This window comes from Mobula hypostoma, chromosome 3, assembly GCF_963921235.1.
Source record: "Mobula hypostoma chromosome 3, sMobHyp1.1, whole genome shotgun sequence".
NCBI lineage: Eukaryota > Metazoa > Chordata > Chondrichthyes > Myliobatiformes > Myliobatidae > Mobula > Mobula hypostoma.
In genome coordinates this window covers 146,194,621-146,220,214 of record NC_086099.1, presented here as the reverse complement: position 1 = coordinate 146,220,214, position 25,594 = coordinate 146,194,621, and the positions used below count along the sequence as shown (strand labels likewise).

General features: G+C 41.9%; 1 pseudogene; it reads right to left on the bottom strand.

The window, feature by feature from the left end:
- Positions 1–15,385: 15,385 nt before the first annotated feature.
- On the bottom strand, positions 15,386–22,491 carry LOC134343750 (uncharacterized protein K02A2.6-like; annotated as a pseudogene).
- Between the last annotated feature and the right edge of the window lie 3,103 nt (positions 22,492–25,594).

The window sequence follows — 25,594 nt, the reverse complement described above, 5'->3', positions numbered from 1 at the left end:
GGGGCACAGACAAGCTTGTGTTAGACCTGAGCAGCTGGTTCACACTTTGTTCTAGAACATTACAAGATGAGGGTGTAGGGAAATAATGATGGAGGTGTTTCATTTTAGCTTTGCAATTTTAAAGCTAATTTTTGCCCATACTGGGGACCTATTGAGGAGCTACATGGAGGTCTGCTGATATTAATGCACTTTGAAATAATAATCACTAATGTAAATTTATGTAAAATGCATGCAAGATGCGAATCTGTGTAGCTGTAATCACCTATGTAAAAAAAGGAAAAGGTATTTGGTTTTTTCAGATCACACTTAACCACAACCAATGACTGTTCAATAACCTAGTTATCTGCAGAGAATTCTGAACACTAAAGAACCACCTCAACCCAAAAGATACGCTCCAGACATAGAGAAGGACACAGAAATTAGGTTTCAATAGGTACATTTAATGCCAGAGAAATATATACTGTATACAACCTGAAATTCTTTTTTTTTGCAAACATCCATGAAAACAGAGGATTGGCCCAAAGAATGAATGACAGTTAAAAGTTAGAACCCCAAAGCCTCCCCCCCAGCTCCGCCCTCCCATGCACAAGCAGCAGCAAGGCAATGAACCCCACAACCCGCCAGCAAAAAAGCATCAGCACCCGCCACCGATCTCTCAAGCGTGCAGCAAAGCATCAATAAAGACACAGACTTGCAGTACCCCAAAAACTACATGTTCACCCGGTAATTCAACATACCTTAGTGTGTGTGTCTCTCTCTCTCTCTCTCTCTCTCTCACACACACACACACACACACACACACACACACACACAGAAGGGAAAAAGAGATGTCCCTGTTTCACAGCGAGAGGGAAGACATAACAAAGAACTCACTGATTTATAATGTTAAAAATATGTTGCATCACTTTTTCCGAGCTCCATACCCAGGGAATTGGTCCCGGAATGGTGCAACTCTCTGGACACACAGCCCATGGCAGCTAGCCCACTGCTGCTGATGTTCTGCAACGACGCCTCAGTCAGGGGCACCAGCTTAGAATCAATCCATCTCCATTGCCATGAAAATCCAGCATGCTAGTCTTCCAGGCCATGTCCTTGTGGCCGGTGGTGAGGCCCTGAGAGTGGGTCCCATTCCTGCGAAGAACTGAAGTCAGAGTGTAACTCCAGGTCAGGGCCTTCAAAAGAACATTGAAAAGGAACAAAAGAAATATCAAAGATAGAAATAGAGCTGTTTCCGAAGATGCAGGCAAAGGAGTCACCGTTTAGTGCCATCATCACTTCACTCTGCCCCTCCGATTCACAGGTGAATATCTATAAGTTTTCCTTGAGCATAGTTCAAAATTCTATGAATGAGTTCTTCAACCTCTAAGTGAAAGGTTACAATCATTTTACCAGGGAACAATTAATTACTGTAGATGAGAATAGGGAGTTAAGATGCTTTCCTATCGAAGTGCATGCACCTAGAAGAATTTGAAAGTCAGTGGGGAATTTTGAGGGGGAAGGTCTTTCAGAACAGCAAGAATTTGTAAGTTCACGTCTGTAAATATAAATGTGGAAATATCTGATATCTTTTAATCTCTGATTAAACGATGGCAGCTCCAGGAGATACAAGTATCTAATCTATAACTGTCCTTTGTTGTAATATTGTTATTTTTCTGTCAGATTTTGAATTTATTGGAGTCAGCACATTCCTGGAAGTGACCAGGATGCCCCAAAGTCTAGGAAGCACATACTGCACTTCAAGAGGATGAAGTACAACTTTTAGAACTTAGCACTTTCCTGATCAGCTAGCAGTGAATAGAAATGCATCCACTAATCAGTTAGATCATGGACCTTGGCAGTGAGTCTCAGAATAAGCAAAGTGGTAACAATTAACACCCATTTCAATTATATTTTTGCTTCTCAGAGCACTAAGCTAGTCAAACATGGAAATGAGGCCAACAACCCAAGAGGAAGCTCCAAAGTAATTAGTAACACTTCTGGAGCAAGTTTCCGTGTCAGGGAATACATTTTTTACTTGAATGGTGATCTAACTGCCTAGGGAGTCACCATTAATCAGAAGCTCAAGTGAATTAGTGCTGTAAATACCTTGGCCACATGGGCAAGTTAGGGGCTCTCCTATTCATTCCCCTGCTCTAAATGTATAATTCTATTTTGTCCCTTTCTCAGTTCTGATGAAAGATCACTGACCTTAAACCCATAAATCTCTAACTCCCCAGATGCTCTATGATCTGTTAAATTTTTCCAGCAACTGCAATATTTTACTTTTGCAGGAAAGTAAACAAATTGATTCATGATCAAGTGGTGAGTATATTAGTGCCTTTCTCATTCTTCCACATCTACTCTCAAGTCTCGCAGCTCATTTGAAACATATCACCCTCAGCCAGGCTTTCTGTGCTGTTCATTTTGAAGAAGCAGCCATGTAGTGGCAATGAGTGGAAACCTTGGAAAACTGGAAAGCTAGAATAAATATGTAAATAGCTCTGCCACACTGAGCCACCATCCCACTTTCTCAGTGATGTGATTAAACTGCTGAAGCTACAAAGAATTTGGAATATGAATGCCTCCAGCAGAGTGAGTGGTTACCAATCCAAATCAAATCAGGAGACTTTTCCCACCCCTGGGTACGCTGACAAAGCCACTTACGGACTTCTTGGGCAGTCACATTTGACATTCTACCTCAATTACTGTCCACAGATCAATATTACATGTGACTCATATGCCACACAGCTTTAAATTTAGCTCAGTGAAGTGAATTTTGCAGCCAATTAGTTGGGTATGCGCATGTCATGCTTTGAATTTATAAAAAGGTCTCACATAAATGGCCTGCTCAATTGAGGTTTTGATTTCCTTTTCAGCAGTTCCATATTGCTGAAATGTACAGTGTGTTAGGCTACATCAGTGGGCACATAAACCACAAAGCAAGAGCAGCAAGTTTCATTTCACATTAGAAGATAATGATTCTGTCAACAAGTAACAGCCTCACCACAATGTTTACTGACACTTGTTTTGTCAATTTAACCTTGAATGAATTTCAAATTGTATTTCCTTATGTGATGGTAGTTACCATAACAAAACCGTTACATGATGTGCCTGTGTTAACAAACAAGAAAAAAATTTAACCGAAGTATTTTTACAAGAAATAACTCTTTTAAATAACATTAATGTGAAACTTAAACTTCAATTATGGAAATATTATTCACAAAGATAACTGTGGGAAGAGATATATATCCATAAGGCAACAGAGTAGATAAATTAGGTACAGCAGTTCACTGTTGACTGGAAGTTAAAAGATTTAAAGCCTGTTATTTTCCCATGTCAACAAGGTCTATTTTCAGTGATAGCATTTGACATGGGAAGATAAAGACATCTTTTCCACATTTTTTCCAGTCAAGTCAGATGATCTCATTATCTGATAATTGAGAGAAGGCAAGTTCAATGATATTATCTCAGAAGTACTGCAATATTAACTTGAATACTAAACATCCTGTCGCATCCACTTTTTACCACGCAGTTGAACAGGAAGTATTTAGCAGAATCTGTAATCTTAGCATCAAATGACTTTACCCAGCATCTTGTAGTGAACCTTGATAAAGGATAAATTGAGAGCTCGTTGCAAAAGCCTTTCCCCTCTTACTTCTGTTTCATTCTCATCCCTTATTAATTTTGCTGACTTAATTCGGGTCAACTTTAAATAGGAAATGCTCTCTCAGATTAATTTGCTTGTAATATAATTTGACATTTAAAGCAAAAATATGGTCTAATACAAACAAGCATCGTAGATCAGGACTGTGAATCATATTACTACACATTTTCATAAATTTGATTTGTTTGTCCTGAACCTATATAAATGTTTTCTGCATTGTTTCTTTATTTTTCAGGGCAACATAGAAAAGGTCAGCAATTATTGTCCATCCCTAACTGACCTTGAGGAGGAGAGCTGTGTTCAGGCTGCTGTAGTCCTTCAGGTACTCACATGATTTTTCTGGGTTTGGTGTTCAAGAATTTAGGCCCTAAAGGATAATGATTTATTTCCAAATCAGGATGACGTGAGACTTGACAAGAAACTTGCAGGTGGTGGGGTTTCCATGAATATGCCACCATTGATGATTGGTTTGGGAAATGATATTATAATGGAATTTACTTATGACAGTAGTATATTATGTAGATGGTACACATTGCAGCCCCTGTACACAGGAGGGAATTCATGTTTAGGGGGTGGATAGGGTAAATTTTGTTGGATGTTATTGAGCTTCTTATGCCTTATGGGAGTTGCAGTCATGCAAGCAGGTGGACAGTATTCCATTACACTTTTCATTTATGCTTTATAGGTAGTGAAAAGGCTTTGAGGAGTTAGGGATTATGTCATTCATCATATGATCTGCTCTTGATGTCACAGTGTTCAGCGGCTTCATCAATTATCTTCCTTTCTTCATAAGGTTAGGTCTCACAATGCTCAATCTCATTCAGATTCTTCAACAAATGAAGCTCCAATGCTTATGTGCAGCACGTGTTAGATAACCTCAGGACGTTAATGGTGGGGCACCCAGCAATGGCAATGCTATTGATAGTCAAGGATAGGAAGTTAGACTTTCAAGTTGGAGATGGTCAGTCTCTTGTTCCTTTGTGGCATGAATATTGTTTACTTCTTATCAGTTCATTCTGGAATGTTGTCTAGGTCTTGCTGCACGTAGGCATGGATTGCTTCCTTCACTAATCTGTAACAACACATCTTATGACCTTACGATGGAGGGGAGGTCATTGATGAAGCAGCTGAATATCATTGGACTCAAAACATTGCCCTGAGGAACTCCTGCAGTGATGTTCTGGGAGTATGACAATTAACCTCCATTTACCCCAGCCATCTTTTTCCCTTCAAGGTGTAACTCCAACCATTGAAATACGGTTATCTTGATGTTCCTTGACATTTTACCAGGTCTTTTATGATGACACACGGGGTAAAATGCTGCTTTGACATCAAGGACAGTCACTCCTGCTTCATCTATAGAATTCAGTTCTTCGGTTCATGTTTGTACCAAGTCTGCAATGAAGACTTGGAAAAGTGATCCAGGAAAACCTACTAATTATATGAATGATGTTTGATATATTCTCACCATCATAAAGCTAATTAATTAGCTGTGCTGCTCTCTCTCTCTCACAAGACAAGGATGCTGATACATTCTCAGCTGTTCCACATCAGCCAACAGAAAAATATTATTTCTACTTTATTAAAGGTATCAGTAAAGGCTTGATATCTGGAACTTTGAGAACTACCCTTATGAAAACACATCTTAAGACATGTTCCAATCTCCACAATTATTTGTTATCCTTTCATAGAGAAACAATATATATATTAAGATTTGTGAGCAGGTGTGGTTTTCCATCTGTTCTATTTTAAATTCCAGTAAACTATCGCAGTTGAGTGGTGTTCGCACTGGTTCTCAGTTCCTGATGCGTATCAAAACCTATCACATTTTAGTTGAAAACATCAATTGATCCATTTGTTTTTCTTTTATTTTATTTTATTCTCTTATTACACCATATGAAATTTAACTTATTGGGGGTGAGAAGAAGACAAGAGCTAAACTTTGAAAGGAAAAAGAAAAAGAATTGGGACAAATCCCCCAAAAAATGAGGTTTCTGATGATGAAAGAAGTGCAAGGGAACAAATTGACAAATTCAGCTGAATTTGAGAGGGGTTGCAGGAGTTAATATTAATTTCATGTATAATGTACAGTATACATAAGATTTCCTTTACATATTGAAATTGTAGAATTTTCTTTATTTTCTTTACCATAGATGCAGTTTCAACTATTAAAGTTTTAAAATTATTGTACATTACAATTTTTACAATTTTTCAACCAATTTATATTTGAAGACAAATTAAATGTTTCACATTAGTGTATTTTCAGTTAAAATACTGATTTTCTTTCACAATCTAATTTCCTGCCAAACTTTGCTGGAGAAACTAACTCAGTACCATTGCAACAAAGGTAATTCTTAAGTGTTGAGGGATTGCAGATCATCAGACCATTCAACAATATGTCTTCATGACAACTAAATTCAATCCTTTTCTCACCCAGCTGATACAAATCATACTTTCTAGCAGAAATCCTCAGATTAAAAATAACTGAAGGAAAACTGACTAATTTACTTCCCTCTACCATAGATAGTGCCATACCTCAGCATGTATTCTGATAAAATTAACTGGTTCACGGCAGGCTGAGAGCTAAGCTTGACTGTCTCTGGTTTGCTGAGCTTAGTAACTGAGCTCACAGCTAAATTTAGGTTATTCTGATAGCCAAACCTGCACAATCTTGCATGTCAAATGATCTTTCTTTCCTACAAAGGTTCTGTCTGTGACCAAACAATCCTTTAATGTTTCAGAGATGTGCTGTTAGGGCACAGGCCTGTATACCTAAAGCCTTTAAGTTGTACTCTTCGGGTTATATTGAAGAGCCAATCATAAGCAGAATCAGGTTTATTATCACTGGCATGTGACATGAAATTTGTCAATTTAGCAGCAGCAGTTCAATGCAATACATAATCTAGCGGAGACAGAGAAAAAAATAAATAGAATAAAACATAATAAGTAAACAAGTAAATCAATTATGTATATTGAATAGATTATTTTTTAAAATGTGCAAAAACAGAGATACTGTATAATAATGAAAGTGAGGTAGTGTCCAAAGCTTCAAAGTTCATTTAGGAATCAGATGGCAGAGGGGAAGAAGCTGTTCCTGAATCGCTGAGTGTGTGCCTTCGGAAACACTAGATTATTTATATTAGTGTCAATAGCACTCACATCTACTGTGATGAAGTGCTTTGAGAGGTTGGTCATGGCTAGAATTAACTTCTGCCTGAGTAAGGACTAGTCCAACTGCAACTTGCCCCCACCACAGCAGATCTACAACAGACACAATCTTACGGGTTTAACACTTTGCTTTGGAGCATCTGGACAATAGCTATAGGAAGGTGCTTTTTATTGATTACAACCCAGTGTTCAACACCACCATTTTCTTAGTACTAATAAACAAATTTCTAAACCTGGGCCTTTGTACACCCCTCCCCCCCAACACTGCAATTGGATCCTCAACTTCTGTATAAGACCACAGCCAGAGCTGATAAGTAATAACATCTCCACCTTGCTGGCTAATAAACACAGGTGCTCCTCAAGGATACAGGCTTACCCAATACCCTAGTCTCTCTACCCATGACTGTGTGGCTAAGCACAGCTCAAATACCATCTACAAGTTCACTGATGATACCACTGTTGTTGATAAGATCTCAAATGCTGATAAAGAAGTTTACACAAGAGAAATAGATCATCTTGTTGAGTGCTGTCACAACAACACATTGATGCAATCCTGCAAAAGGCGCAGCAGAAGCTCTGCTTTGTCAGGAGTTGGAGGAGATTTAATATGCCATCTAAGACTCTTACAAATTAGAGAGCATACTGACTGGTTGCATCACAGTCTAATGTGGAGTTTCCAAAGCACAGGATCACTAGACGCTGCAGAGGGTTGTGGAATTAGCCAGCTCCATCATGGGCACAACCAGCCCCACCACCAAGGACATCATTAACAGGAGGTGCCTCAAGAATGTGGCATTCGCCATTAAGGACCCTCACCTTCTGGGACATGCCCTCCTCTTGTTATTATCATGTGGGAGGAGGTACAGGAGCCTGAAGACCCACCCTCACTGATTTTGGACCAGCTTCTTCCCTTCTGCTATAAGGTTTCTGTACAGTCATTGAAATGATCACCACAACCTGATTATGTTTTTTTTCTACACCATTATGTATTTTTGTAACATGGATTTTTAGCCTTTGCAAAGTATAGCTGCTGCAAAGCAACTCATGTCATATCATATGTTAATGATAATAAATCTGACTCTAATTCTGATTCTGATTTTCTTAACTTTACTGACCAAGTGCTTTCTCTAAGTAGTATTCTTTACTTTTTTGGCTTCCAGGGCTTATACCCTCCTAGGGCTACTGACCTGCCATTAAAGGGCATGACTGTGGTGTAAGAGTTCATATATATACTTCATGTTGCTATTGAATGCACAAGTGAGTCTGGAAGTTCAAATTTAAAACAACTCGCGGAATAGCAGCAGTTGTTCCTGCAGTTTGTGCACAACTGGAACTTGCCCTAAGTTCATTAATTTACGTGGATGCATATATGGTTCAAGAACAAGACGTTTAAAGTAATGCTTCCTTGTTGTAAGTTAATTACACTGGACAACAAAGATTTTACTTCCTGAATAATTTTGGGTGTTTCTTATGGGTTTTGGGCAGCTAATCAATGGCAGTTCACCATGAACTTTACCTTTCACGCACCTTTTTTCAAAAATTGCCAATGTTTAAAATTTCAATTCATAATTCAAATCAATTAAAATGTTGCCCACAATGTAAGCTGAAAAGTTTTCTACCTTGTCCAGGCATGCCTGGGCATGCTTAGGCAGGGTGGATCCTGCATGGCAGGACAGGCTATAAAAGGTTATAAAAGCATCATTTTTTGCATGTATATTGATTTGTGATCATATTGATGTGCATGCTCTACATACATAGAATGTTTTGTGTACTCAACGTAATTGTACTTTCAGGAGCATTTATGATAGCAAAATGTCTCACCAATGTTGCAACAGCAGTGATACTTTCTGTTATATTTGTGGTGAGTACACGCTTAAATCTCAAAGACAGAACAAGGCTCCTCTTATTAAGAAAACCTATGAGCTCTACATTTGGTGTAAAATTAAAGTCTAGTCTCCTCACATTTGTTGTGCAACATGTGCTGTCGATCTTAGAGCTTAGCTCAGAGGTACTCGGAAGTCAATGCCGTTTGCTGTCCCGATGATGTGGCAAGAGCAGAAGGATCATGTGACAGATTGTTACATCTGTCTGACCAGTATGTCTGGTTTCTCTGCTAATAACAAGAAATCTAGTGAATATACCAATCTCTCATCAGCCATGAGACCTGTGCTGCTTGACGATTGTCTTCCAGTACCAAAGCCATGGAGTCTAGAGGATGCAGAAGAAGGTGTCATGATGCATGAGCCAGGAATGGAAAATGACACTGAAACTGATACAGACTTTGAACCCTTTACATCAGGCCTGCCTCATGTGATAACTTAATCCAAGTTAAATAACCTGGTCAGAGACTTGAGTTTGTCAAAGGCAAAAGCAGAATTACTGGGTTCTGGACTGCAAGGATGGCATCTGCTGTCACCAGGCACAAAAATTTTTGTGGCGGAATTTCGATACTTGAGACAGATGTTTCTCAGAATAACTGATGCCAAGACTAAGGAAGGCATTTTTGTTGGTCCACAAATCAAACAGGTCATCAAGGACAGGCAATTCAAAGAACTTCTAATGCGACCAGAGAAAGTCACATGGAAGGCATTCAAGGATGTTGTTGAAAATTTTCTTGGCAACTACAGAACTTTAAACTATGTGCAGCTGGTTGACAGCATGCTTCAAGCAAAACTAGACTATGAAACGCAACTTGTCACTGAAAATTCATTCCCTGAAATCCCATTTGAACTTCTTCCCGGTCAATCTTGGCGTTGTCATCGACGAGCTTGGTGAAAGGTTTCACCAGGACATTGCGGTTATGGAGAAATAGTATCAGGGCAACTGAAATCCATCAATGCTGGCTGATTATTGTTGGACACTTAAGCGAGAGGACTCAGGCACTGAGTACAAATGAAAATCATCAACAAAACAGTTTTAGCTTAGTTGAACTATTGCAAATTGTCAGCACCATTATGCAATTAAGCACATTATATTTAATAAAAGTTAGTTTCTTGTTGCTCGAAATAGCCACAAGATGCAAGTGATCTGAAATTAAATTTATTTCTGAAGAAATATTTTGAAAAAAATTGCTGTCCAGTGTTACACTTAAAATGCTGCTCTTGAATATTACCATATTTTAGAGTTCCATTTCTCTAAAGTTTTGTTAATTTCTGGAGAAGCTATATTTTCCAAAACTCATGTTATTTCAGATTCAGCCGCCTCCTCTTCCACGCCGAAAACTTCCTCACTGCCATTAGGTCCCTGGGTCTCTCATCACCACTTCATTCCTCAGAGCCTCCTTCCACCCAACCTTCCCTGAGCACCCCAACCCTCGTCTATCCTCTGACACCTCCAACTCTCTTCTACCTCTGATCCTAGCTCTCATCCCGGCTGTGTTTTCGCCATTCCCTCTGACCTTCTCCTCTCTGAGGTGCAGCGTTCTATCCTCAGCAAGGGCTTTACCATTGCCCCCCTGTGCCTGCACCTCAGTGAGTTCCACGGCAGCTATGCCACCAAGCTCCGCTTCCATTGTCTACATCTCTGAGCCTACTTCTTTCTCAATAATTTGCTGCCTAGTACTGCTGACTCCTTCTGCCTTCTCCAACCCTCCTCCTCTTTTATTTATTTATTGGACTCCCTCCTCTGGTCTTCTTCCTGCTCTGAATCTTTTCATTGCTAATTGCCCACAAGACATCAGATGTCTTGAATTCCCCTCTATAAACTGAACCTTATCCCCTCTGAATGCATTGATCTCCTCTCTCTCTGCAGCAATTACAATCTCACCATCAAACCTGAAGACAAAGGAGGTGCTGATACATTGTGGCAGACTGACCTCTACCTTGCTAATGCCAGGCGGCAACATTCAGAGACCTCCTCTGACTTAGCCCTTGAAAAGGACCCCATTCAGGTCAGCCCATTTTCTCCTGCGTCATCACTGACCTCATCAACTCTGGAGATCTCCCACCACTGCCACCAACCTCATAGTTCCCCTACCCCGCACTGCTCATTTCTATCTCCTACCTCCTATCCAAGATCCACAAACTAGATTGTCTTGGTAGGCCCCTTATTTCTGCCTGCTCCTGCCCCACTGAACACATGTCCACATATATCGACTCCATTTTATCCCCCTCTGTTCAGTCTCTTCCCACCTACATCCGCCACACTTCTTATGCTCCTGATCTTTTCAAAAGCATTCAGTTTCCTGGCTCTAATTGCATCATTCCTATATAAATGTCCAGTTCCTATATGCTTCTATTCCCCCTTAAAGCTCTCTGCTTCTTTCTCAACTACAGACCCAATGAGTTCCCCTTCTACGTCTGGTGGAACTGGTCCTCACACTCAACAATTTTGCTTTTGGCACCTCCCACTTTCTTCAAACCCAAGATGAAGCCACAGGCACTCGCATAGGCCCCATTTTCATTGGTTATGTGGAACATCCATGTCCCAAGCCTTCGCAGGTAGTGCACCCAATTCTTACTGCACTACACTGATGACTACATTGGTGCTGCTTCATGCATCCATGCTGAGCTCATCAATTTCATCAACTTTGCCTCCAACTTCCACCCTGCCCTTAAATGCTCTTGGTCCATTTCTGACACCTTTTCATCTCTCTGTCTCCATCTCTGGGGACAAACTGTCATACTGACTCTCAGTCTGCCATTCCCTTTTCTCAGTTCCTTTGTCTCCACAGCATCTATTCTCTAAAGGTTTTCCTTTCCAGAACATTAGAGATGTCCTCCTTATTCAAAGAACAGGGTTTCTCTTCTTCCTTGCTTGATGCTGCCCTCACCCACATCTGCTCCATTTCCCAGAAATCTGCCCTCACCCCATCTTCCCACCACCTTAACTGGGATGGAGTTCCTTGTCCTTACCTCCCACCCCATGATCCTCCACTTCTAACATATCATTCTCCACAACTTCTGCCACCTTCAATGGGATCCTACCACCAAGAACATCTTTTCCTTACCACCTCCCTCCCCACCCAGTCTCCGCTTTCTACAGGGTTCGCTCTTTCTCCCCGATTCCCGTGTCCACTCGTTCCTGTTCCCACTAATCTTCCCCCTGGCACTCATATCTACAAGCACAAGAAGTGCTAGGGCTGCCCATTCACCTCCATTCAGGGCCCAAGAGTCCATCCAAGTGAAGAGACACGTCACCTGCAAATCTGTTGAGGTCATCTACTGTATCCGGTGCTCCCAATGTGGCCTCCTTTACATCAGTGAGACCCAATGTAGATTGGGCAACCACTCGATCGGCAACGAGCAGGATTTCCTGGTAGCCAACCATTTTAAGTTCTCTGCCCATTCCCATTCTGGCCTTGTCTACTGCAATGATGAGGGCACTCTAAGGTTGGAGGAGCAACATCTCATATCCCAAGTTCAAATTCAAGTTTCAGTATCATTCAACCATGCATGAATATCCATGAATACAGCCAAATCAACCAGCGTTCCTCCAGGACCAAGGCACAAAGCCCAGTATTAGCAGTCACACATCTTATACACAGCACAATGCATATATCAACACATACCGTATATAGCACATATCCATCTGGGTAGCCTCTAACCTGATGGCAGGAAGATCAATTTCTCTAACTTATGGTAACTTATCCTCCCTCCCCCATCTCTCTTCTTCCATTTCCCCACTCTGGCTGCCCTCATACCTCTTCTTCTCTCCTTACCTTTGAGCAGTCAGGTTCTCCGACTGAGTACAAAAGTCAGCGACTCGCGGCAGTTTGGTGCTTTGAGCAGTGGCCAGTCAGCGTTTGGGATTGATTGGCAAGAACAAATTAAAGTAAGGCAGGGTCAAGCGGAGTGGCCATGGTCTCAGAGAAGGCAAAAAAAAGCTGTAGATATTTTTCCTACCCCCTCAACAGTTTATTGTTCTTCCTCCTTTATATTTGCTCAGTTAGATGAGTAGAGATGCCAGACAGGACAGTTGAATGCTCCTCTTGCAGGATGTGGGAAGTCAGGGAGACCTCCAGTCTCCCTGACAACTACCCCAGTGAGAAGTGCATCTAGCAGTAGCTTCTAACAATCCGTGTTAAGGAGCAGGAGCTGGAACTGGATGAACTCTGGATCATTTGGGAGACAGAGGGTGTGAAAAACATGACATGTAGAGAGGTAGTTACACCCAAGGTGCAGGACATAGGAAACCGGGTGACAGTCAGGAAGAGGAATGGGGATAAACAACCAGCACAGAGTACCCCTGAGGCCATCCCACTCAGGAGATGGACACAGAGTCTATAGAAGTGAGACAAAGCAGTATCAACTTCATGGACCTATGCAGATAACAGAGGAGAAGGTGTTTGTTGTCCTGAGGCAAATCAAAGTGGATACATCCCTAGGGTATGACAAGTTGTTTTCTCAAACCCCATGGGAGGCAAGTACAAAAATTGCCAGGGCCCTAGCAGAGATATCTAATGTCATTATTAGCGACTGGTGAGGTACCAGAGGATTGGAGGACAGCCAATGTTGTTTTGCTGTTTAAGAAAGGCTATGAACATAAACCAGGAAATTTTAGCCAATGAGTCCAACATCAGTACCAGGAAAGTTATTGGAAGTTATTCTAAGGAATCTGATAAGAGTATTTGGATAGACATAGACTGATTAAGGATAATCAACTGGCTTTGTGTGTGGAAGGTCATGTCTAACTAATCTTATAGAGTTTTTCAAGGAAGTTACCAGGAAAGTGGATGAAGGCAAGGCAGTGGACTTTGGCAGGGTTTTTCACAAGGTCTGCATGGGACATTGGTCAAGAAGGTTCATTTGCTTGGCATTCAAGATGAGGTAGTAAATTAGATTAGACAATGGATTTGTAGGAGAAGTCAGAGGATGGTAGTAGATCATTGCTCTCTGACTGGAGGCTTGTGACTAGTACAGTTCCACAGAGATCAGTGCTAGGTCCTTTGTTGTTTGTCAACTGTATCCATAATCTGTATGATAATGTGGTTAACCAGATCAGAAAATTTGTGGATGACACTAAGATTGGAGATGTAGTGGACAGTGAGGAAGGCTATCATGGCTACCAGATTGATCTGGATCATCTGGAAAAATGGGCTGAAAAATGGCAGATAGAATTTAATGCAGACAAGAGTGAGATGTTGCACTTCAGTAGGACCAACCAATGAAAGGTGGGACACTGAGGAGTGTGGTACAACATAGGGATCTGGGAATACAGGTCCATAATTGGTTGACAGAGGTGTTACAGGTAGATAGGAAGCTTTGACATTCATAAATCAAAGTAGTGAGTACAGGAGATGGGATGTTATGTTGAGTTTGTGTAAGATATTGGTGAGGCCTAATTTGGATTTGTGTGTGCAGTTTTGATCACGTACCTACAGGAAAGACATGAAAGAGTATAGAGAAAATTTGCAAGGATGTTGCTGGGTCTGGAGGACCTGAGTTATAAGGAAATATTGAATAGTTTAAGATTTTATTCCTTAGAATATAGAAGACTGAGAGGAGATTTGATAGAGGTATTCAAAGTTATGAGGGATATTGATAGGGTAAATGCAAGCAGACTTTTTCCAGTGAGGTTGGGTGGGACTACAATCAGAGGTCATAGGTTAAGGGTGAAAGATGAATTATTTAAGGGGAACACGAAGAGAAACATCTTCACTCAGAGGGTCATAAGTGTGTGGAATGAGCTACCAGCATAAGTGGTGCATGTGAGCTCGGTTTCAACATTTAAGCGGAGTTTGGATTGGTTCATTCATTGTAGGAGTATGGAGGGCTATGGTCCCCTTGCAGGTTAATGGGAGTAGGCAGTTTAAAATATTTCAGCATGGACCAGATGGGCTGAGGGGGCTATTTCTGTGCTAGGTCCCAGTGCAGGTCGATAGGAGTAGGCAGTTTAAGATGTTTTAGTATGGACTAGATGGGCCAAAGGGCCTGTTTCTGTGCTGTACTTTTCTATGAGTCTATGACCTGCCTGTCTCCTGCCCTGGGTGCCCCTCTTACCTGGTCCACTCCTTCTTCAGCCTTTTGCTTTTCCACCTCTCACCTCTCAACTTGTCACATCATCCCCTTCCACCACCCACCTGACTTCACCTATCACCTTCTGGCTTGTACGCCTTCCCTTCCCCCAACCTTTTTATTCTGGCTTCTTCCTCCTTCCTTTCCAGTCTTGGTGATGGATCTCGACCCAAAACGCTGACTGTTTATCTCTTTCCATAGGTGTTGCCTGGGCTGCTGAGATCTTCCAGCATTTTGTGTGTGTTACTCTAGATTTCCAGCATCTGTAGAATCTTTTGTGCTTAGCATTATAAGTGTGAGCTGAGAATACTTTATATGAAATGACATGGGGCAGTGGGAGGACAACAATAAAATACTTCTGAATTCTTGGCATCATACGCAGAGGCTAGACAATATCAAAGTGGTTTCACTGAGCTGAAATAAAGTCTTAATGCAAACTGAAAAAGGAGAATGAAAAAGCCATCCCTCACAAATTGGCCTGATGCAGTTTGGAAGCTGTCTAAGTCAGTCACATGACCTCATCAGTTGATCTATAAGCTTCCACGGAACAAAGATCAATGGATTTTTAGATTTTAATGGCATTGAGAGATATGGAATTGCAAAGTAAACAGTTTTCCAGTTACACCGTGATAACTTGTTTACAATGTGCTGTTACATCCTGGATATTTTGCTGAAAAGGGAAGAAATAAAACAGGAACACAAGGCCTTATACTGCTCTTCTGACGTGAACCAGAGGAATGTGTTTTTTTTTCAGCTTACAGTTTCTAAACTAAAGTGACACTCCGTTGTTGAAATATTGAAACACCGGAACATAAGAAGAACTTTATCTGTGCGGCATTCAGTTCCATTCAATATACTTGGATTGGTGCCATTATTTTATGTGAGAGTGCGGAAGAGAACTGTTTACTGAGGCCAGGATCTTCACCTTTGCACTGTTAGATTACTTACCATAAAATTAGTAGCGCCACTCAGAAGCTAGCTTTAGTAATCCTTAAGGTGACCTTTAGACTGTATGGAATAAGACACAATAGGAATTGAATTTTTTTAAACAATCACAGCCTAGCAGCATTTGTAGATTTCCTTCCATTGACTTATTCTGGTCAAGCTGTGAGCAGATGTAAACTTGATTCTGGAAGCTTAGATTTTAGAGGAAATCACCCTTTTGGTGATTTTGACTGCCTGCTGTAACAAAGGGACTGGAAGTTGCTCACGGTTGTGAGTACTTCCGTTTTCTGACAAAATACAGGCATTAGAAGTTTGGAAGAGGGAAGAGATTTTCCAGAGGGTAGGTATCACGTTCCACAAAACACTTGGAGTCATTTTGGCAAGAGGTTGCTCTTCACATCCATGCTGCCAACGGAATGGATAGACTACGTCGTTGATAAAAAAAAGTGCAGCGATGAATGACCAAGTAATTAATTTCATTGATGTTGGCAGAGATTTTATTTTCGCCAGAGTTAAGATAAGACTTGAGTTAGAGGACAAATTCTCATGGGAATATCTGCTACAACACCCACAAGGATAGGAACAGAATATTCTTGGGGTTTACTAAATGGAGAATCCACATCAGTGTTAACCCTGTATATGGGGTAGTAGTTCAAGTCACATTTGCCTCATCTGTCCCACTCTATATTTCTTTATTCTTAATATAAGGACGGGTTGGCATTGTGTGGTCATTCATTTCCCTTTCCCTTCTTTTGCCTCTTCCTATGATATTTTTGGCGCTCACTTGTAAAGATAGGAGATTCAATCATCTGCTTCTACTGTGTGCTGCCTTCTTCTTCAAAAGCCAGAGATTGATAACATGAGAATATGCTACAATTTTTCCATAGATGCTGCTTGACCTGCTGAGTTCCTCCAGTATTTTATATATGTCAGCAATCCTTTTATCCCACTTTTAAAAGATGCATAATCTTGGCTGCCATTGCCAGAAAGTATGCAGGATCAGTTGGCCCAATGGTCATTCAGGTTCTGAAACCTACGTTTCTCCATATGAAAAACTGAATCATCAGAAATGTATTTTGCACTGACAAAATTGCACACGTTCCGTTGGTCCCATCTTTGAAGCGGTTCTTTATGAATTTATCCATATTTCTGAGTGTTAATCTTAACATGTTGAGGTAAGTTATGAGTGATTTTATGCAAGTCATATTAAAATGGTCAGAGATAATTAAAGGCTGATAAAAAGAACAATGATTCTAATGCCCCTTAGAAAAATTTCAATGTATACATAAATTTTCTGAGTTATTTATGTAATTTTCAATAAACTGAGTACCAAATTCCATGAATGTGGCCCTTGTGCTGCTAAAATGTAAATGTGGAATGCTTATAAACCCCAAAAGATCATATGTAAATTAAGTTTTATTTCAACAGAGCACATCCCTTTCTCCTCCTCCTCATCCTCCTCCTCACATTCCTAACACTTGCTTCTCAGTCATAATCATAGTGTTCTATAGTACAGAAATGTGCCAACCATGCCTATACCAATCATCGAGTACCTATCTGTCCTAATCCCACCACCTAGCCACTATGCCTTAATGATCATGTTTTTCTAGATAATCCTTAAACATGATAGAGTAGCTGTCTCCATCACCTTCTTAGGTAGTGCATTCCAAATTCCAATCATCCTCCAGCTGAAAATAATCTTCCTTTTATCCCCTCCAAACTATCTACTCCTGCCTTAAACTTAGGCCTTCTGGTTATCGATATATCTGCCACAGGAAATGTTTACTACTGCCTCCAGTCTAAATTACAATGCCCCTCAATTTTATGCACTTCCATCAGGTACCCTCTCTGCTTCAAGGAATGATAACTCCACCGAAATAGCCTCTTCTTATTACTGAGATACTCCATCCCTGCACCATCCTCATGAACCTCCACTGCACCCTCATACTGTGATGACCAAAACTGCACCAAATAAGCCAGCTGCAGCTTCGCCAGGATTTTATGAAGGTATACCATAGCTGCCTTGCTCCTACATTGGCTAGTGAGCCCTTTTTACCATCTTAAGCCTCTTTCAGGCATGTTTAGTTCTGTCCACCAACATCCCCCTGTTCCTTCACCCTCTCTAGGGCCAACTCTTCTTCATTCTTCATGTCCTACTTTTATTTCACCTTCTAAGATAAATTGTTTCACACTTATCAGGATTAAATTCCATCTGCCAGTTCTCAACTTCCCAGTTCATCAGTATCTTTTTGCATTGTAAGCCACAGCACCACCATTTTTATGTCATCTGCAAGTTTGCTCATCACACTTAGGACATTAACAACTAAATCTTTAATATATATATGAAACAGTAAGAGTACCATTTCTGATCCCTGTAGATTACAGACTTCCAATCACAAAAGCAATCAGCTCCATCATCCTATGTCTCTAATTATCAAGGCAATTTTGGATCCAATTTGCTAGTGTGCTTAGGATCCAGGGCTGTAACATCTAGGATCAGCCTTTTATGTGGGACATTGTCAAATGCCCTTTCAGAGCAGTCCAAGCAAAACAAGGCATTGATGAAATGTGGAAGAATGGCTAAATAGTTCTTATGGTAGCCCACTGAATACAGTAGCTTGGGTGTCAGTTTCGAGTCATGAACAATGTCAGTTTAGTACTGGTAGTAGAATATGGGGTAATTATTTGCAGTGAGGTAATTTATATTCAAGTACTTAATCTGTTAAATATATTCACACTTCAAAGAAGTGTTGTATCATAAAACCAGCAGGTTGTAGTATAAATTCATTTGGTTCACAAATAGTTGTGCACAGGAATTCATATTCATTGGTGTAGTAACTTCTACTTTGAAAAAGGCACACTCGACCACTTCATGCCCAAGAAACAACTTTATTTCGAACTTCAAAACCGTTATATATATACAGAGGCTTTCACAACCTGTACGGCATGGCAGGCACACTATATACAAAGCACACCGGAAGTAAAAAGAACGGAAGTAAAACCCCCCCATTATCCTAATTAGTATTAACTAACTTCTAATAATGCTCACATTACAACACTTCTCCCCCTTTAAAATTCAACATTCCCAAATGAAAAAACTAGGAAATAAAAACAGTGGTGTTATTAACTTGCATACCCCTGAAAACTTATGCTAGTACCTGTATCTCAGCAACAGTTTATCAGTACAAAACATCTGGAAAATGTGACAGATTCAACATTCAATCTAACAACAACAAAAAAAGAACTGTCCTGTCAAAGATTCAGTCTGTCAGGAGGTTTATGAGTGCGCTGTGATCTGCGTGCTACTCCCGGTGACCCAGCAGGCACCGCTGGTGAGAGTGTTTTGGGTGGGTCTAGTGTTGGGGGCATGAGTGGGGTCTGTGTCTATCCTCCTCAGGGGACACTGACCCCTCTGCCAGCGTCTCGCCCTCTGGCAAAGTCACTGGTGGACATGCTTTCACAGTAGTCTGTCTCATATTTGCCTTCATGTCCGGGTGCAGCAGGTCCAACCTTGATTTGGGCCTACGCCCCATCAGCATCTCTGCTGGAGTTCCGGTAGTCATAGTCTGTGGCATGAGGCAGTATTTAAACAGGAAATATGAAAGCCAAATGCTAAGAGACTCCCCTGTCATCCGCTTCAAGCCTTCCTTCACTGTCTGAACAGCCAGCTCAGCCAAACCATTGGAGGCTGGGTGGAAAGGGGCCGTCCGAATGTGATGAATGCCATTCTGCTGCATGAACTCACTGAATAGCTCATTGGTGAACGTCGGGCCATTATCAGTGACCAGAGTGTCAGGCAACCCGTGGACTGCAAACACTTGCCGGAGTTTGTCTGTGGTTGAGGGAGCTGTGATGTTGCCCATGATGCGAGCTTCAATCCATTTAGAATGCACATCTACCATTACAAGAAACATCTGCCCCGTAAAAGGGCCAGCAAAGTCCAAATGCTGCCTAGACCAGCCGTGGTCTGGCCACTCCCATGGATGCAAAGGAGCTGGTGGTGGCAAATTCTGATTAGTCTGACGTTGCATGCATGATTTTGCCTTGTTCTCTAGATACTGATCTATTCTTGGCCACCAGGATCTTGCCAGGCTTTTTATTTGAGACACTCCTGGGTGAGTCTCATGAATTTCCTCCACAATCTGTGAACGGCCAGAGGGAGGCACGATGACCCTTGCCCCCCGGAAAATGCAGCCCTCCTGCAGACTCAGTTCTGTCTTGTGTTCGGCATAAGGCCTCAGTTCCTCTCCTTCCACGACTCTGGGCTAACCTTGTGAAAGAAGAGTCTTGACTTGGAACAGGACTGGATCCCTCTCTGTCCACTGTTTGATCTGGGTCACCTTTACAGGTGTCTCTGACAGCCTCTCCAATGAAAACACAGTCTCTGGAGGCACATATGGAGTAACAGATGTTTCAGGTAAAGGTAGTCGCCTCAGTGCATCGGCGTTTGCATTATCCCCACCCACTCTGTACACTATAGTATACTGGTAGGCTGACAATGTAAGAGCCCAACGCTGTATCCTGGCTGAGGCTAGCTCTAGTCTCACTGAACAGGCTCATCAGTGGTTTATGGTCCGTATAAATTGTAAATACGCGTCCATAAAGGTAGTGATGAAAGCGTTTGACCAGAAAAACAATGGCCAGACCTTCTTTGTCTAGCTGTGAATATCCCTTCTCAGCAGCTGTCAGGGTACGTGAAGCAAAGCGAAGAGGCTTCTCTGAACGGTCCTCCATTACATGTGAGAGAACTGCCCCGACTCCATAGGGCGAGGCATCGCATGCAAGGGTGATCTCCTTGCCTGGGTCATAGTGAACAGACACTTCGCTGAGTGGAGGAATTCTTTCACTTCCTTGAAAGCTTTCTCCTGCTCTTCACCCCATTGCCACTTAGTGTCATTGTGAAGCAGCTTAGACAGTGGGGTCAAAACCCTTGTGAGGTCAGGAAGAAACTTGCCGTAATAATTCACTATGCCCAAAAATGATCTGAGTTCCGTGACGGTCTTGGGGCTTGGGGCCTCCCTAATAGCTCTCACTTTGTCCTCCACAGGGCAAAGCCCCTCAACTGTGATCTTGTGTCTCAGGTAAGTCACACTCGATGCCAGGAACACACACTTTCTGCGTTTCAACCACAACCCTGTGTCTGAGAGCCTCTTCAGCACCCATATAACCATATAAACAATTACAGCACGGAAACAGGCCATCTCGGCCCTTCTAGTCCGTGCCGAACTCTTACTCTCACCTAGTCCAACCAACCGGCACTCAGCCCATTACCCTCCATTTCTTTCCTGTCCATATATCTATCAAATTTAACTTTAAATGACAACATCGAACCTGCCTCAACCACTTCTGCTGGAAGCTCGTTCCACACAGCTACCACTCTCTGAGTAAAGAAGTTCCCCCTCAAGTTACCCCTAAAGTTTTGCCCTTTAACTCTCAACTCATGTCCTCTTGTTTGAATCTCCCCCACTCTCAATGGAAAAGGCCTATCCACGTCAACTCTATCTATCCCCCTCATAATTTTAAATACCACTATCAAGTCCCCCCCTCAAACTTCTATGCTCCAAAGAATAAAGACCTAACTTGTTCAACCTTTCTCTGTAACTTAGGAGATGAAACTCAGGCAACATTTTAGTATATCTCCTCTGTACTCTCTCAATTTTATTGACATCTTTCCTATAATTCTGTGACCAGAACTGGACACAATACCCCAAATTTGGCCTCACCAATGCCTTATACAATTTCAAAATTACATCCCAACTCCTATACTCAATGCTCTGATTTATAAAGGCCAGCATACCAAAAGCTTTCTTCACCACCCTAACCACATGAGATTCCACCTTCAGGGAACTATGCACCATTATTCCTAGATCCCTCTGTTCTGCTGCATTCTTCAATGCCCTACCATTTATCATGTATGTCCTATTTTGATTAGTCCTACCAAAATGTAGCACCTCACGTTTATCAGCATTCTAAGTTAGTCAGATGCTCCACCTCCATAGCCCCCGTGATCAAAATATCATCAAGGTACACTGCTACATGTGGAATCCCCTGCAGCAAAGTGTCCATTGTCCTTTGGAAAATGGCAGGGCTGGACGCCACTACAAACACCAGGCGATTGTACTTGAATAATCCCTTCTGCGTATTAATAGTGACGTACTCCTTTGAATCCTCGTTGAGCAGCAGCTGTTGGTAGGCATGGCTCATGTCCAGCTTTGTGAACAGCTTACCCCCTGACAGGGTCGCAAACAGGTCATCCACCCATGGCAATGGGTACTCCTCCAGCCTAGAGCCCTGATTCACCGTAAGCTTATAATCCCCACATATCCTCACCATTTTGTCTGCCTTCAAAACTGGAACAATAGGAGCCGCCCACCTTGAAAACTGGATGGGCTCAATAATGCCCAGCCTCTGTAGACGTTCCAGCTCCTCCTTGACTTTGCCTTTCATGGCATAGGACACCGACCAGGGCTTAAAAAAACATGGTGTAGCCTCAGGGTCAACATGGAGTTTCACTGTCACGCCCTTTAGTGTCCCCAGCTCGTCCCTGAAAACGTCACTGTACCGCTGCAGAATGTCCTCCATCGTGTGTACATACTTAATTTCATTGCAGTTTAGCCGGATTCTGCGAAGCCAATCGCGACCCAAAAGACTGGGCCCCCTGCCCTTAGCTATCACTAGCCTGGCTTCAGCCTTCTGACCCCCAGCTGAGATGTCCACATATGACACCCCTAAATGAGGTATGGGCTGCCCAGTATAGGTCCTAAGTTTGAGCTTTGATGGTCTAATGGGAGACAGGTTGGACCCCCATATCCTCCTGTAGGTCTCCTCACTAATGACCGATGCAGTAGCCCCTGAATCAATTTCAAACTTAATGTCTTTTCTCCTGACAGTGACTGTGGCATAATGTGGTTCAGGTGGTTCCTCATCTGTTTCCACTCCAAACATGTTGTAGGCACACGCTGCCTCTTCATCTGCGTCTTCTAGATGGTGCGTGGCTGCCTGAGCCTGTTGAGCATTCCCCTGCCCAGGCTTAATCTTACCCTTTGAACTTCTGCACTTTTTAGCTAAGTGTCCCTTTTTGCTACAAGCATGGCAGACAGTGTCTTTGAATTTGCAATCATTTACATAGTGCGGCCCTCCACATCAGAAACATTCCACCTGCTTTGCCTGTTTACCAGTCTCCCCCCTGACTTGGTGCACTGCCGCCAACTGCGACTCCCCATATCTTTTCCGGATATCCTTGACATTATTAGCAGCCAGCTCCATGCCTTGGACAATCTCTAGGGCTTTCTTGAAAGTCAGTGGTGGGGTTTCCTCTAACAGGCGGCATTGTATGCCATCATTATTAATGTCGCATGCCAATCTGTCACGGAGCATGTCTTCCAACACCGCTCCGAAATCACAATGCTCCGACAGCTGCCGAAGCTCGGCCACGAAATTAGCCACAGACTGACCTGGCTTCCTGAAGTGGCTGTGAAACTTACACCGTTGGACCATCACAGAAGGTTTCGGATTGTAGTGGTTCCCCACGAGCCTGACCAGTTTGTTATATGGAATGTCCCCCGGTTTCCGCGGTGCGGCTAAATTCCTTATTAGCTTGTGAGCCCCACACACACACAGGAGAATAGAGTGCTTCTTAGCCCCCTCAGTAATTCCATTAGCACAGAAAAAGTGTCCCAACCTTTCCTCATGCTCCGGCCAGTCCTCGTTTCCTTCCAGAAATTCCCTAAAAGTTCCAAACATGGCCATCTGAAACGCAAAGCTCCCGTTCGAAAAACATGCCGACATGTCCACAAACCCAGTTTACCTCGACACCAAAAATATGTAGTAACTTCTACTTTGAAAAAGGCACACTCAATAACTTCATGCCCAGGAAACAACATTACCTCAAACTTCAAAACTGTTATGTATATACAGAGGCTTTCACAACCCATACAGCATGGCAGGCACACTATATACAAAGCACACCAGAAGTAAAAAGAATGGAAGTAAAACCCCCCATTATCGTAATTAGTATTAACTTACTTTTAATAATGCTAACGTAACAACAATTGGCTTCTCAGGTTTTGAGCCCTTGGTGAACTTTAAGTGAGATATTTACCTGTACCAAGATCCCTTCTGCCCCTTCTCCTTAAATGGCAGCTTTACCAATTTTGTCTAGCCTCTCATCACTTTCCTAGGAATCGGCAATTCTATGATGAAAACCAGCCAGGCTCTTCACATACAGAAGAAATTTATTTTAAATGTTTCTAATGAGCACGAGTCAGAATGCACAAAAAATTCTACCAACAGCCAGAAGAAACAATCTGTAAACTAATTGGTAAGTATCTTATGATCCTATCAAGTACAATAGATGGACTACCCTATAATTTGTTGACGCCATTTCTAGCTGTGAACAGTTAGGAGAGTTTCCACTTGGATAATGCCCCAGTTATGTCAAATTAGCACTGCACATTGATAAATTCCACACTGTGCACTCTGCCAACCTGTTCAGGCGTATGCTTAAAATATGCCTTACTGTGATTTTTCTTCTTGGGCCTTTAGCTCCCAGTGGAGCATAGGCCATTGATGACCTCCTGTCTCCATCATCCAAAGACAATGACATGGTGGGAGTTCATCGATGTTTCTGTAATCTACTGTATCCACTGTACAGAGTATTGGCTTATACAGCTTCATGAGAGCCCTGTTGGCTGGCGTTACCCGTTTCCACCTCTCACAATGGGCATGTAGTGTTGGACTTATAGATGCCTTACTCTGATTGCAATCAGCAAATTCCCCATTGGAAATCTATGCATGCCATCTGATGTATAAACTTGTGCTTTAGGAGACCATTTAAGACCTAAGAAACAGGCTCTACAAAAGCAGTTGCTTCTTTAATAAATTTTTGGTACCACTTTTGTGAAATCTAAACATTTTATTTTGGTTTAGTAACTTACTTTTTATTATCACAGGCTTAGAACTAGCAGCAACACTCATATTCTAATGAAGTGTAATGAAGTAACCAAGTTCAATATCCATGCCTGTAAATTCAATCACATTATGCTGTTTTTTTTTGATTTGCAATTTGATTGCAAGCCAATTTAACTTGGAGCTATCCAATTGGCTGATTCTACTGGGCATTCTTGTCATGAGTCACCTTGCCATCCTAATGTGATACAGTCCCATGATGACATCGCTGACCACACAAACACCCTTTTGGAACATTGTAGGAAAGCCTGCTGTTGAGCATTCTCAGTCTGGAAAGACTACAGATGAATAAAAGTTGTACCAAATGTTTGGAACACCCCACTCCTATCATTACTTCAAACTCTTGACCTCCGTATCTATTGCCTTTCTTTGTCCCCAAGTTCCAGGAACTACTGCTGCTGATTCTAACATGCAGCTGATCGCCAATTAATTCCTGCTTAATAAATGCAATATTTCGAGCTTTCTGTTCACAGATCACCTTCCTTCCTGCTCACTAATCACTTCCCATCAGCTAAAAATACCATGTGGTAATAGCACACCATATTACCAGGACTCTCAGAATGCCTCCAATAAATGCAGCTGAGCAGCTCCAAGACATGTCTCCACCCCACCACCCAGGCAGAGAGGACAACAGGATGGCAGGTTTCAAGCATGTAACATTTACCTTGTTGTGACCTTTGTTGCAAATGAATTTTAATATGGTCTTATAAGAACTAATCCCGCCATAACTGCACATGAAAGCTATTGTAGGGCACCCTTTGGAGTACTCTGCAATTTCTGGGCACTGTAGTTAACATGTTTATGTATACAACATAGCTGCATGAACTTAACTACAATGGTATATTTGAGAAATTTAAATATAAAGTATTTTTAAAACAAAGGAATGTAGTATCTACTAAAATATGCACATAAAGGT